Below are 11,095 nucleotides of genomic sequence, written 5' to 3'. Positions count from 1 at the left end.
AGTGCCTTCTTTTCATAGCCTCTTACAGAAGTTTCTATCTTAAACAATGTACTTTCCTTTTAAAAATACTATAAAGTCAAACTTGTCTTTCTCATATCCATTCCTTAGATAGTGCAATGGAGAGATTCTAAATCTGTGTTGTCAAAGTACTCAAAAGGAAGAAGATGTCAGCCAATGTAGGATGGCATCAAGCATGCCAAATGAAAACAGTGGGTTTACTTTTGCCAGACTGAAATGTTAGAAAAGTTTGATAGCAGCCTTCTTGAACAGGAAATGCTGGAAATATTCACTGCTTGGGCTGAAAAAGATAATTTAGAGTTTCAACATTGGAGATGAAGGTAACTTCAACAAGTATGGGATTCAAAAACCATGCATGCAGAGCACAATGGATTAGTAGTCATACGCCATAACAACTTGGCAGCTCGTCTACAGGAAGAGTCTGTAGCCAGATGATGTGATCTAATGAGGATTTTGACAAGTCTGTGCAATTTCACTAAAGATTGTGTATGAGTTTCTGGCAAAGTGGCTCTTATCATATCTACAACAGTGGATTATGTCAAGAGTTGGACAAGCTCAAACTTTATCAGAGATTAACCAAAGTTTAGGGTTTTAATATCAGTAATTCAATAAAGATTGTATTTTTTGTCACTATTGAAGCCCTAAAAATTAGTCCAGTAAAGAAAGAATTTGCATTAGTCGTCTATCTCTAGACATTCAAGAACACTGAAAGACATGAGGTGAGGGTGACTCTACCAGTAGTGCTTTTCTACTCTTACACAAAATGGTGCTGTGGCTTAGTTGCTTAAAGCGCCTGTCTTGTAAACAGGAGATCCTGAAATCGAATCTCAGCAGTGCCTTCTTTTCATAGCCTCTTACAGAAGTTTCTATCTTAAACAATGTACTTTCCTTTTAAAAATACTATAAAGTCAAACTTGTCTTTCTCATATCCATTCCTTAGATAGTGCAATGGAGAGATTCTAAATCTGTGTTGTCAAAGTACTCAAAAGGAAGAAGATGTCAGCCAATGTAGGATGGCATCAAGCATGCCAAATGAAAACAGTGGGTTTACTTTTGCCAGACTGAAATGTTAGAAAAGTTTGATAGCAGCCTTTTTGAACAGGAAATGCTGGAAATGTTCACTGCTTGGGCTGAAACAGATAATTTAGAGTTTCAACATTGGAGATGAAGGTAACTTCAACAAGTATGGGATTCAAAAACCATGCATGCAGAGCACAATGGATTAGTAGTCATACGCCATAACCACTCAGCAGCTCGTCTACAGGAAGAGTCTGTAGCCAGATGATGTGATCTAATGAGGATTTTGACAAGTCTGTGCAATTTCACTAAAGATTGTGTATGAGCTTCTGGCAAAATGGCTCTTATCATATCTACAACAGTGGATTATGTCAAGAGTTGGACAAGCTCAAACTTTATCAGAGATTAACCAAAATTTAGGGTTTTAATATCAGTAATTCAATAAAGATTGTATTTTTTGTCACTATTGAAGCCCTAAAAATTAGTCCAGTAAAGAAAGAATTTGCATTAGTCGTCTATCTCTAGACATTCAAGAACACTGAAAGACATGAGGTGAGGGTGACTCTACCAGTAGTGCTTTTCTACTCTTACACAAAATGGGGCTGTGGCTTAGTTGGTTAAAGCGCCTGTCTTGTAAACAGGAGATCCTGAGATCGAATCTCAGCAGTGCCTTCTTTTCATAGCCTCTTACAGAAGTTTCTATCTTAAACAATGTACTTTCCTTTTAAAAATACTATAAAGTCAAACTTGTCTTTCTCATATCCATTCCTTAGATAGTGCAATGGAGAGATTCTAAATCTGTGTTGTCTAAGTACTCAAAAGGAAGAAGATGTCAGCCAATGTAGGATGGCATCAAGCATGCCAAATGAAAACAGTGGGTTTACTTTTGCCAGACTGAAATGTTAGAAAAGTTTGATAGCAGCCTTTTTGAACAGGAAATGCTGGAAATGTTCACTGCTTGGGCTGAAACAGATAATTTAGAGTTTCAACATTGGAGATGAAGGTAACTTCAACAAGTATGGGATTCAAAAACCATGCATGCAGAGCACAATGGATTAGTAGTCATACGCCATAACCACTCAGCAGCTCGTCTACAGGAAGAGTCTGTAGCCAGATGATGTGATCTAATGAGGATTTTGACAAGTCTGTGCAATTTCACTAAAGATTGTGTATGAGCTTCTGGCAAAATGGCTCTTATCATATCTACAACAGTGGATTGTGTCAAGAGTTGGACAAGCTCAAACTTTATCAGAGATTAACCAAAATTTAGGGTTTTAATATCAGTAATTCAATAAAGATTGTATTTTTTGTCACTATTGAAGCCCTAAAAATTAGTCCAGTAAAGAAAGAATTTGCATTAGTCGTCTATCTCTAGACATTCAAGAACACTGAAAGACATGAGGTGAGGGTGACTCTACCAGTAGTGCTTTTCTACTCTTACACAAAATGGGGCTGTGGCTTAGTTGGTTAAAGCGCCTGTCTTGTAAACAGGAGATCCTGAGATCGAATCTCAGCAGTGCCTTCTTTTCATAGCCTCTTACAGAAGTTTCTATCTTAAACAATGTAATTTCCTTTTAAAAATACTATAAAGTCAAACTTGTCTTTCTCATATCCATTCCTTAGATAGTGCAATGGAGAGATTCTAAATCTGTGTTGTCAAAGTACTCAAAAGGAAGAAGATGTCAGCCAATGTAGGATGGCATCAAGCATGCCAAATGAAAACAGTGGGTTTACTTTTGCCAGACTGAAATGTTAGAAAAGTTTGATAGCAGCCTTCTTGAACAGGAAATGCTGGAAATATTCACTGCTTGGGCTGAAAAAGATAATTTAGAGTTTCAACATTGGAGATGAAGGTAACTTCAACAAGTATGGGATTCAAAAACCATGCATGCAGAGCACAATGGATTAGTAGTCATACGCCATAACAACTCGGCAGCTCGTCTACAGGAAGAGTCTGTAGCCAGATGATGTGATCTAATGAGGATTTTGACAAGTCTGTGCAATTTCACTAAAGATTGTGTATGAGCTTCTGGCAAAGTGGCTCTTATCATATCTACAACAGTGGATTATGTCAAGAGTTGGACAAGCTCAAACTTTATCAGAGATTAACCAAAGTTTAGGGTTTTAATATCAGTAATTCAATAAAGATTGTATTTTTTGTCACTATTGAAGCCCTAAAAATTAGTCCAGTAAAGAAAGAATTTGCATTAGTCGTCTATCTCTAGACATTCAAGAACACTGAAAGACATGAGGTGAGGGTGACTCTACCAGTAGTGCTTTTCTACTCTTACACAAAATGGTGCTGTGGCTTAGTTGATTAAAGCGCCTGTCTTGTAAACAGGAGATCCTGAAATCGAATCTCAGCAGTGCCTTCTTTTCATAGCCTCTTACAGAAGTTTCTATCTTAAACAATGTACTTTCCTTTTAAAAATACTATAAAGTCAAACTTGTCTTTCTCATATCCATTCCTTAGATAGTGCAATGGAGAGATTCTAAATCTGTGTTGTCAAAGTACTCAAAAGGAAGAAGATGTCAGCCAATGTAGGATGGCATCAAGCATGCCAAATGAAAACAGTGGGTTTACTTTTGCCAGACTGAAATGTTAGAAAAGTTTGATAGCAGCCTTCTTGAACAGGAAATGCTGGAAATATTCACTGCTTGGGCTGAAAAAGATAATTTTAGATTTTTTAACATTGAGATGAAGTTTAATTTTAAGTTTTGAGAGTTTCAACATGTGGAGGATGAAGGTACTCAACAAATGGATTCAAAACCATGCATGCAGAGCACAATGGATTAGTAGTCATACGCCATAACAACTTGGCAGCTCGTCTACAGGAAGAGTCTGTAGCCAGATGATGTGATCTAATGAGGATTTTGACAAGTCTGTGCAATTTCACTAAAGATTGTGTATGAGTTTCTGGCAAAGTGGCTCTTATCATATCTACAACAGTGGATTATGTCAAGAGTTGGACAAGCTCAAACTTTATCAGAGATTAACCAAAGTTTAGGGTTTTAATATCAGTAATTCAATAAAGATTGTATTTTTTGTCACTATTGAAGCCCTAAAAATTAGTCCAGTAAAGAAAGAATTTGCATTAGTCGTCTATCTCTAGACATTCAAGAACACTGAAAGACATGAGGTGAGGGTGACTCTACCAGTAGTGCTTTTCTACTCTTACACAAAATGGTGCTGTGGCTTAGTTGCTTAAAGCGCCTGTCTTGTAAACAGGAGATCCTGAAATCGAATCTCAGCAGTGCCTTCTTTTCATAGCCTCTTACAGAAGTTTCTATCTTAAACAATGTACTTTCCTTTTAAAAATACTATAAAGTCAAACTTGTCTTTCTCATATCCATTCCTTAGATAGTGCAATGGAGAGATTCTAAATCTGTGTTGTCAAAGTACTCAAAAGGAAGAAGATGTCAGCCAATGTAGGATGGCATCAAGCATGCCAAATGAAAACAGTGGGTTTACTTTTGCCAGACTGAAATGTTAGAAAAGTTTGATAGCAGCCTTTTTGAACAGGAAATGCTGGAAATGTTCACTGCTTGGGCTGAAACAGATAATTTAGAGTTTCAACATTGGAGATGAAGGTAACTTCAACAAGTATGGGATTCAAAAACCATGCATGCAGAGCACAATGGATTAGTAGTCATACGCCATAACCACTCAGCAGCTCGTCTACAGGAAGAGTCTGTAGCCAGATGATGTGATCTAATGAGGATTTTGACAAGTCTGTGCAATTTCACTAAAGATTGTGTATGAGCTTCTGGCAAAGTGGCTCTTATCATATCTACAACAGTGGATTATGTCAAGAGTTGGACAAGCTCAAACTTTATCAGAGATTAACCAAAATTTAGGGTTTTAATATCAGTAATTCAATAAAGATTGTATTTTTTGTCACTATTGAAGCCCTAAAAATTAGTCCAGTAAAGAACGAATTTGCATTAGTCGTCTATCTCTAGACATTCAAGAACACTGAAAGACATGAGGTGAGGGTGACTCTACCAGTAGTGCTTTTCTACTCTTACACAAAATGGGGCTGTGGCTTAGTTGGTTAAAGCGCCTGTCTTGTAAACAGGAGATCCTGAGATCGAATCTCAGCAGTGCCTTCTTTTCATAGCCTCTTACAGAAGTTTCTATCTTAAACAATGTAATTTCCTTTTAAAAATACTATAAAGTCAAACTTGTCTTTCTCATATCCATTCCTTAGATAGTGCAATGGAGAGATTCTAAATCTGTGTTGTCAAAGTACTCAAAAGGAAGAAGATGTCAGCCAATGTAGGATGGCATCAAGCATGCCAAATGAAAACAGTGGGTTTACTTTTGCCAGACTGAAATGTTAGAAAAGTTTGATAGCAGCCTTCTTGAACAGGAAATGCTGGAAATATTCACTGCTTGGGCTGAAGAAGATAATTTAGAGTTTCAACATTGGAGATGAAGGTAACTTCAACAAGTATGGGATTCAAAAACCATGCATGCAGAGCACAATGGATTAGTAGTCATACGCCATAACCACTCGGCAGCTCGTTTACAGGAAGAGTCTGTAGCCAGATGATGTGATCTAATGAGGATTTTGACAAGTCTGTGCAATTTCACTAAAGATTGTGTATGAGCTTCTGGCAAAGTGGCTCTTATCATATCTACAACAGTGGATTATGTCAAGAGTTGGACAAGCTCAAACTTTATCAGAGATTAACCAAAGTTTAGGGTTTTAATATCAGTAATTCAATAAAGATTGTATTTTTTGTCACTATTGAAGCCCTAAAAATTAGTCCAGTAAAGAAAGAATTTGCATTAGTCGTCTATCTCTAGACATTCAAGAACACTGAAAGACATGAGGTGAGGGTGACTCTACCAGTAGTGCTTTTCTACTCTTACACAAAATGGTGCTGTGGCTTAGTTGATTAAAGTGCCTGTCTTGTAAACAGGAGATCCTGAAATCGAATCTCAGCAGTGCCTTCTTTTCATAGCCTCTTACAGAAGTTTCTATCTTAAACAATGTACTTTCCTTTTAAAAATACTATAAAGTCAAACTTGTCTTTCTCATATCCATTCCTTAGATAGTGCAATGGAGAGATTCTAAATCTGTGTTGTCTAAGTACTCAAAAGGAAGAAGATGTCAGCCAATGTAGGATGGCATCAAGCATGCCAAATGAAAACAGTGGGTTTACTTTTGCCAGACTGAAATGTTAGAAAAGTTTGATAGCAGCCTTTTTGAACAGGAAATGCTGGAAATGTTCACTGCTTGGGCTGAAACAGATAATTTAGAGTTTCAACATTGGAGATGAAGGTAACTTCAACAAGTATGGGATTCAAAAACCATGCATGCAGAGCACAATGGATTAGTAGTCATATGCCATAACCACTCAGCAGCTCGTCTACAGGAAGAGTCTGTAGCCAGATGATGTGATCTAATGAGGATTTTGACAAGTCTGTGCAATTTCACTAAAGATTGTGTATGAGCTTCTGGCAAAATGGCTCTTATCATATCTACAACAGTGGATTATGTCAAGAGTTGGACAAGCTCAAACTTTATCAGAGATTAACCAAAATTTAGGGTTTTAATATCAGTAATTCAATAAAGATTGTATTTTTTGTCACTATTGAAGCCCTAAAAATTAGTCCAGTAAAGAAAGAATTTGCATTAGTCGTCTATCTCTAGACATTCAAGAACACTGAAAGACATGAGGTGAGGGTGACTCTACCAGTAGTGCTTTTCTACTCTTACACAAAATGGGGCTGTGGCTTAGTTGGTTAAAGCGCCTGTCTTGTAAACAGGAGATCTTGAGATCGAATCTCAGCAGTGCCTTCTTTTCATAGCCTCTTACAGAAGTTTCTATCTTAAACAATGTAATTTCCTTTTAAAAATACTATAAAGTCAAACTTGTCTTTCTCATATCCATTCCTTAGATAGTGCAATGGAGAGATTCTAAATCTGTGTTGTCTAAGTACTCAAAAGGAAGAAGATGTCAGCCAATGTAGGATGGCATCAAGCATGCCAAATGAAAACAGTGGGTTTACTTTTGCCAGACTGAAATGTTAGAAACGTTTGATAGCAGCCTTCTTGAACAGGAAATGCTGGAAATACTCACTGCTTGGGCTGAAAAAGATAATTTAGAGTTTCAACATTGGAGATGAAGGTAACTTCAACAAGTATGGGATTCAAAAACCATGCATGCAGAGCACAATGGATTAGTAGTCATACGCCATAACCACTCGGCAGCTCGTCTACAGGAAGAGTCTGTAGCCAGATGATGTGATCTAACGAGGATTTTGACAAGTCTGTGATATTTCACTAAAGATTGTGTATGAGCTTCTGGCAAAGTGGCTCTTATCATATCTACAACAGTGGATTATGTCAAGAGTTGGAAAAGCTCAAACTTTATCAGAGATTAACCAAAGTTTAGGGTTTTGATATCAGTAATTCAATAAAGATTGTATTTTTTGTCACTATTGAAGCCCCAAAAATTAGTCCAGTAAAGAAAGAATTTGCATTAGTCGTCTATCTCTAGACATTCAAGAACACTGAAAGACATGAGGTGAGGGTGACTCTACCAGTAGTGCTTTTCTACTCTTACACAAAATGGTGCTGTGGCTTAGTTGATTCAAGCGCCTGTCTTGTAAACAGGAGATCCTGAAATCGAATCTCAGCAGTGCCTTCTTTTCATAGCCTCTTACAGAAGTTTCTATCTTAAACAATGTACTTTCCTTTTAAAAATACTATAAAGTCAAACTTGTCTTTCTCATATCTATTCCTTAGATAGTGCAATGGAGAGATTCTAAATCTGTGTTGTCTAAGTACTCAAAAGGAAGAAGATGTCAGCCAATGTAGGATGGCATCAAGCATGCCAAATGAAAACAGTGGGTTTACTTTTGCCAGACTGAAATGTTAGAAAAGTTTGATAGCAGCCTTTTTGAACAGGAAATGCTAAAAATATTCACTGCTTGGGCTGAAACAGATAATTTAGAGTTTCAACATTGGAGATGAAGGTAACTTCAACAAGTATGGGATTCAAAAACCATGCATGCAGAGCACAATGGATTAGTAGTCATACGCCATAACCACTCGGCAGCTCGTTTACAGGAAGAGTCTGTAGCCAGATGATGTGATCTAATGAGGATTTTGACAAGTCTGTGCAATTTCACTAAAGATTGTGTATGAGCTTCTGGCAAAGTGGCTCTTATCATATCTACAACAGTGGATTATGTCAAGAGTTGGACAAGCTCAAACTTTATCAGAGATTAACCAAAGTTTAGGGTTTTAATATCAGTAATTCAATAAAGATTGTATTTTTTGTCACTATTGAAGCCCTAAAAATTAGTCCAGTAAAGAAAGAATTTGCATTAGTCGTCTATCTCTAGACATTCAAGAACACTGAAAGACATGAGGTGAGGGTGACTCTACCAGTAGTGCTTTTCTACTCTTACACAAAATGGTGCTGTGGCTTAGTTGATTAAAGCGCCTGTCTTGTAAACAGGAGATCCTGAAATCGAATCTCAGCAGTGCCTTCTTTTCATAGCCTCTTACAGAAGTTTCTATCTTAAACAATGTACTTTCCTTTTAAAAATACTATAAAGTCAAACTTGTCTTTCTCATATCCATTCCTTAGATAGTGCAATGGAGAGATTCTAAATCTGTGTTGTCTAAGTACTCAAAAGGAAGAAGATGTCAGCCAATGTAGGATGGCATCAAGCATGCCAAATGAAAACAGTGGGTTTACTTTTGCCAGACTGAAATGTTAGAAAAGTTTGATAGCAGCCTTTTTGAACAGGAAATGCTGGAAATGTTCACTGCTTGGGCTGAAACAGATAATTTAGAGTTTCAACATTGGAGATGAAGGTAACTTCAACAAGTATGGGATTCAAAAACCATGCATGCAGAGCACAATGGATTAGTAGTCATATGCCATAACCACTCAGCAGCTCGTCTACAGGAAGAGTCTGTAGCCAGATGATGTGATCTAATGAGGATTTTGACAAGTCTGTGCAATTTCACTAAAGATTGTGTATGAGCTTCTGGCAAAATGGCTCTTATCATATCTACAACAGTGGATTATGTCAAGAGTTGGACAAGCTCAAACTTTATCAGAGATTAACCAAAATTTAGGGTTTTAATATCAGTAATTCAATAAAGATTGTATTTTTTGTCACTATTGAAGCCCTAAAAATTAGTCCAGTAAAGAAAGAATTTGCATTAGTCGTCTATCTCTAGACATTCAAGAACACTGAAAGACATGAGGTGAGGGTGACTCTACCAGTAGTGCTTTTCTACTCTTACACAAAATGGGGCTGTGGCTTAGTTGGTTAAAGCGCCTGTCTTGTAAACAGGAGATCTTGAGATCGAATCTCAGCAGTGCCTTCTTTTCATAGCCTCTTACAGAAGTTTCTATCTTAAACAATGTAATTTCCTTTTAAAAATACTATAAAGTCAAACTTGTCTTTCTCATATCCATTCCTTAGATAGTGCAATGGAGAGATTCTAAATCTGTGTTGTCTAAGTACTCAAAAGGAAGAAGATGTCAGCCAATGTAGGATGGCATCAAGCATGCCAAATGAAAACAGTGGGTTTACTTTTGCCAGACTGAAATGTTAGAAACGTTTGATAGCAGCCTTCTTGAACAGGAAATGCTGGAAATACTCACTGCTTGGGCTGAAAAAGATAATTTAGAGTTTCAACATTGGAGATGAAGGTAACTTCAACAAGTATGGGATTCAAAAACCATGCATGCAGAGCACAATGGATTAGTAGTCATACGCCATAACCACTCGGCAGCTCGTCTACAGGAAGAGTCTGTAGCCAGATGATGTGATCTAACGAGGATTTTGACAAGTCTGTGCAATTTCACTAAAGATTGTGTATGAGCTTCTGGCAAAGTGGCTCTTATCATATCTACAACAGTGGATTATGTCAAGAGTTGGAAAAGCTCAAACTTTATCAGAGATTAACCAAAGTTTAGGGTTTTGATATCAGTAATTCAATAAAGATTGTATTTTTTGTCACTATTGAAGCCCCAAAAATTAGTCCAGTAAAGAAAGAATTTGCATTAGTCGTCTATCTCTAGACATTCAAGAACACTGAAAGACATGAGGTGAGGGTGACTCTACCAGTAGTGCTTTTCTACTCTTACACAAAATGGTGCTGTGGCTTAGTTGATTCAAGCGCCTGTCTTGTAAACAGGAGATCCTGAAATCGAATCTCAGCAGTGCCTTCTTTTCATAGCCTCTTACAGAAGTTTCTATCTTAAACAATGTACTTTCCTTTTAAAAATACTATAAAGTCAAACTTGTCTTTCTCATATCTATTCCTTAGATAGTGCAATGGAGAGATTCTAAATCTGTGTTGTCTAAGTACTCAAAAGGAAGAAGATGTCAGCCAATGTAGGATGGCATCAAGCATGCCAAATGAAAACAGTGGGTTTACTTTTGCCAGACTGAAATGTTAGAAAAGTTTGATAGCAGCCTTTTTGAACAGGAAATGCTAAAAATATTCACTGCTTGGGCTGAAACAGATAATTTAGAGTTTCAACATTGGAGATGAAGATTACTTCAACAAGTATGGGATTCAAAAACCATGCATGCAGAGCACAATGGATTAGTAGTCATACGCCATAACCACTCGGCAGCTCGTCTACAGGAAGAGTCTGTAGCCAGATGATGTGATCTAATGAGGATTTTGACAAGTCTGTGCAATTTCACTAAAGATTGTGTATGAGCTTCTGGCAAAGTGGCTCTTATCATATCTACAACAGTGGATTATGTCAAGAGTTGGACAAGCTCCAACTTTATCAAAGATTAACCAAAGTTTAGGGTTTTAATATCAGTAATTCAAGAAAGATTGTATTTTTTGTCACTATTAAAGCCCTGAAAATTAGTCCAGTAAAGAAAGAATTTGCATAAGTCGTCTATCTCTAGACATTCAAGGACACTGAAAGACATGAGGTGAGGGCGACTCTACCAGTAGTGCTTTTCTACTCTTACACAAAGTGGTGCTGTGGCTTAGTTGGTTAAAGCGCCTGTCTCGTTAACAGGAGATCCTGAGTTCGAATCTAAGCAGTGCCT

At 37.3% G+C, this 11,095-nt stretch overlaps 1 non-coding gene across 1 annotated transcript; it reads left to right on the top strand.

The window, feature by feature from the left end:
* Positions 1 to 11,021: 11,021 nt before the first annotated feature.
* Positions 11,022 to 11,095, top strand: TRNAT-CGU (transfer RNA threonine (anticodon CGU)). The gene has a single exon. It is a non-coding gene; the product is annotated as a tRNA-Thr (tRNA).

This window comes from Anomaloglossus baeobatrachus, unplaced genomic scaffold (genome assembly GCF_048569485.1).
Source record: "Anomaloglossus baeobatrachus isolate aAnoBae1 unplaced genomic scaffold, aAnoBae1.hap1 Scaffold_4714, whole genome shotgun sequence".
Lineage (NCBI taxonomy): Eukaryota > Metazoa > Chordata > Amphibia > Anura > Aromobatidae > Anomaloglossus > Anomaloglossus baeobatrachus.
This window is presented reverse-complemented; position numbering and strand designations above follow the sequence as displayed.